This window comes from Cyprinus carpio, unplaced genomic scaffold (assembly GCF_018340385.1).
Source record: "Cyprinus carpio isolate SPL01 unplaced genomic scaffold, ASM1834038v1 S000006583, whole genome shotgun sequence".
Classification (NCBI taxonomy): domain Eukaryota; kingdom Metazoa; phylum Chordata; class Actinopteri; order Cypriniformes; family Cyprinidae; genus Cyprinus; species Cyprinus carpio.
In genome coordinates, this window is record NW_024879236.1 from 1 (window position 1) to 4142 (window position 4142).

The 4142-nt window shown below is 42.1% G+C and overlaps 1 pseudogene; it reads left to right on the forward strand.

Annotated features, from left to right (window-relative positions):
* Positions 1–25: 25 nt before the first annotated feature.
* LOC109090543 lies at positions 26–3810 on the forward strand (annotated as a pseudogene).
* The last annotated feature ends 332 nt before the right edge of the window (positions 3811–4142 follow it).

The following is a 4142-nucleotide window of genomic DNA, read 5'->3' on the forward strand; positions in this document are numbered from 1 at the left end:
CGCCCTCATCGGATCCTCAGCGAAGATGGCGGAAGCCCCCCCGCGCCCTGCGGTTCTTCTGCCACCGTGGTTCGGACGAGATCACCCTCGTCTCCCTGGTAAGACGCCGCGGTCTTAACGAGCCTCCCCCGACGGCTCGATCGGCATGGATGCGGTGTAACGGAACAAACGGCCCATTTAGTCACGCGTTTCTCCGCGCTCGCTATGCTACTGCTAAGCAGGTTGCGGGTTGTTGCCATGGCAACACTCAGGATTAAAACACGAGGATTTAATTTATTTACACTGAATTGGAGAGGGCGAGAGTGTTAATCAACGGACTTCTTGGCAGAACTGAGGCGCAGAGTAAAGAGTGTTCCAGAGCGCTTGCTGTCTTGATAACCTGTCGAGGCTCAACTCGGATCTCACTAACTAGTCGTCGAGAAATCATTATAACACTGACACGAGAAAGACTTCGTGTTTTCTCAGTGGTTTCTTTTCGGTTGATCTGTGTCACGATCTGCGGTTGTACTTGCCTAAACGAGACTAGTTATGAATGCAGCTGGTAGTTAACTAGTTAGTCATTTATCAATAGTGTGCTGTATACTGTTTGAGATGTTCATACCCTGATTTTTGGGTCTTGTCATGTATGTTTAGTTTGCTATAACTGAAAACTGTGGTTATTAGAGAGCAACTAGTTAGATTTATTAACTACAGTAAGAAGGCGGATGGATTCCAGTGCCTTATAGTTGTTAGATGCTGATGTTTGTCTTGTGTTTGTTCACGTTTGTAGGGCGGTTAGCGGGTTAGTGTTTGTGTTTTTAACACGGCCCTAATTAAATAATCTTTCAGCTAGTATTTCTGTGTGTAGTTTAAGCTGGTCAAAGTTTAATTTTCTGTGCTTAGTGTCGTTGAGTCAGCTACTAGCTTTAGTTAAATCATATCAAGTGTTGTGATGATAACCATTTTGAGTTTGATCAGTTCAGATGGATTTTTTTTATGTTTCTTTAGGTTTCTGATCATTGATTGTATCGATTGATGATATGGTTAGCTTTTACAGAACCCTGGGTTATATTATATCATTATCTGTTATTTGTAAATAGTATTACATCTGATCTATGATCTTTGATAATAATTGAAGTCCTGATAAGCTATTTTTTGTTACTGATATGAGATCACCGGTACGTTTTACGTGACTGGTCAGAGGATCTGTTTTATACGTCATCGAGCCTGTCTTGTTTCTTTTGCCTCACCTGATATGTTAGATGGTAAAGCTGGTTTTATTCTATTGATCTGTGTTCATGGTGGGGGTGGGTATCTGATCTGTGATTTGTGATTCTTCACTGTAACTGAAGACTGTTTGTAATGAAGCAGCTGATTTCATTTTAGAAATTAATTGTGAGTAATGTCAGCTAAGATCACACTTACTACTTATCATGGACGGTTACTAAGTTACACAATGTAAACCATTAAACCCACCACACACACACAGCACAGCACACACACACTTTTTGTTACTTTAAGACAGCCTTAGCTTTTTCAGTATTTTCCAAGCGGTATATCATAAAATAACTCGGAATAAAATAAATCAGATGTACAAGAGCGTCTCGGTTGTCCTAAATACACTGGGTCTCTGGTGGTTTGTGTTTTATGTTTACACCAGCCTGTAACGCTCTGTGGCTCTACAACTTTCTGCTGACGCTCCATAACAATTAGGCCTAGTACGTGGAGAATGATGATGTCATTTATTAAACTCCTTTAATTTTTGGGACACTCATGAGACCGGTTTCACTCGTCGTTTCACACGCACTATCATCTTAGCTGTCAGGGAATACGAGGCAGGATCTTTCTGCATACTCGCGAGGTTTGAGTGAGGGGAGCAGGGAAGAGAATGGATGTAGTGTCACGAAAGCTCTTTTGCTTGTCTCTGCACTTCTGTGGGTGTTATTATCCTGCTGTTATTGTGCGGAGCCTCTAGCAGAGGCACGACAGGACAGAGGCACCTGCAGGTCATCCGGAGGTAGTTACAGGACCAGGCGGAATCTGCATCTAATTAAGAGGGTATAGTTCAGCCAAAATGAAAATTTAGGTCCTAATGACTCAGCACGCCTCATGTCGTTCCAAACCCGTAGACCTCCGTTCATCTTTCGGAAACAGTATAATATATTTTAGATTTAGTCTATAGCTTTCTGTTCCTCCATTGAGATGTATGTACTGTATCTGTCCACGATCGAAAGGTATACAAACTCGCAAAGTAGTAGTCCATGTGACATCAGAGGTCCGTTAGAATTTTTTGAAGCATCGAAAATAAATTTTGCCTCCAAAAATACAACAATTACGACTTATTCATCATTTTCGTCTCGTCCGGGTCTGTTTGTGAGCGCGACGCTGTGCTTTTGACGTACGACGCTGCTGACGTGTTCTCTGGTGCAACCCAATAACGCGCTCACCACAGACCCGAAGAGAAGAAAAGCTTAAAAAAAAGTAATTTTTGTTATTTTTGGGCCAAAGGTATTCGTGCTTCAATAAATCTCTAACTGACCCTCTTATGTCACTGGCCTACTTTGAAGATGTTTTTATACCTTTCGGGACGTGGCACAGTAACCGACATACATTCTCAACTGAGGAACAGAAAGCTCTCGGACTAATTCTAAAATATCTTATACTGTGTTCCGAAGATGACACGGAGGTCTTACGGTTTGGACGACTGAGGTGCGTCATTTAATGACTAATTTTCATTTTTGGCTGAACTACCCCTTTAAGGCATTCGGCAGATTCATTTGTGAAAAAAAAATGTGTTTCAGTGTACAACAGGTTTATTTGCCTTTGTGGGGGTCGGGGGGGGATGAAGGGGGTTTGGAAAGTGAGTCCAGTTGTAGTTGATTCATGGGTGTTATTTTCTGTTTCAAGGATTCAGCTTCCGAGGTGTGAGTCCGGCTTCATCGAGGAGTTGCCTGTAGAGGTAATGTAAGTACTGACCTGCTGCTGATGATCTGGAACATCGCGTATGTGGATCTGGAAACATCGCGTTATGTTTTTGCCCAAACTTGTGTCTCTGGTTGGAATTCCACATCAGGAAATCTGTTTGCTACATTGATGAAGACTGTGAATGATTTCAATAATGTGAAGATTTGATCTTTTCTATCACTGTTTTTGCTGAAGTTTCCTGAATTTACATTTGCTATTTGCCTTTTCAGTTCAGAGAATGGGTCCACATCTACAGCCTCTAATGATCAGAATCGGCCCTCGTTTGAGGTGAGCTGTCATCCACTGTGTCTCTGTAATTGCTTTTGGCTGCTGAGTTCACTTGGCATGCAAACTTTGGTCCTTATATATTGAGTACAGTGTGGCCCACAATTCAAACTTTGACAATATGCATTTAACTGATGCTCTTATCCAGAGCAACATACAGATTTAGACTATGGTTAATAGATGGGAAGCATGCAAATCATAAATTGTTGAAAGCATGGTAGAATATTCTCCAGGCCTCCAGTACTGCATAGAAAACCACAGACGCCACATTAAGAAAATCGTGTGTGAAATTGAACTCACGAAAGCTTTACCTCTCACCCGTCAGAATGTGGACCAGCACTTGTTTACGTTCCCGCACGGTTACAGCCAGTTTGCTCTGGGGATCTTCGATGAGGGCTTCGACTTCAGAGCGGGTTTGCCAGCCGAAGATAACCGTGACGCTGAGAACCGCAGAGAGCGGGAGATGGCCTCACGACAGCGCTACGGGGCCCGACAGCCACGGGGACGACACGTGCCCCGGAGACAAGGAGTGCGGCATGAGGGTGTACCCACTTTAGAAGGGTGAGAATTCAGCAGATGGCACTGTACTGCAGATTTATTCAGCTGGGTTTGCACTCTGAATTATTGAACTTTAAAAAAAAAAAAAAAAAAAAATTTATTGAAGATTGATCTGTTCTGTATTCCCACTGTAGTGGAAAGGAATCAGGAAATTATAAGGAGTTTAAAAATGTGATTTCCAGGTCTAAAAATGTCAAGATAATCAATAATAATAATAAATAAGTATATATACACTACCGTTCGAAAGTTTGGGGTCAGTAAGACTTGTAATGTTTTTTAAAGAAGTCTCTTATGCTCATCAGGCCTGCATTTATTTGATCAAAAATACAGGGAAAAAACAGTAATCTGCCCAAATG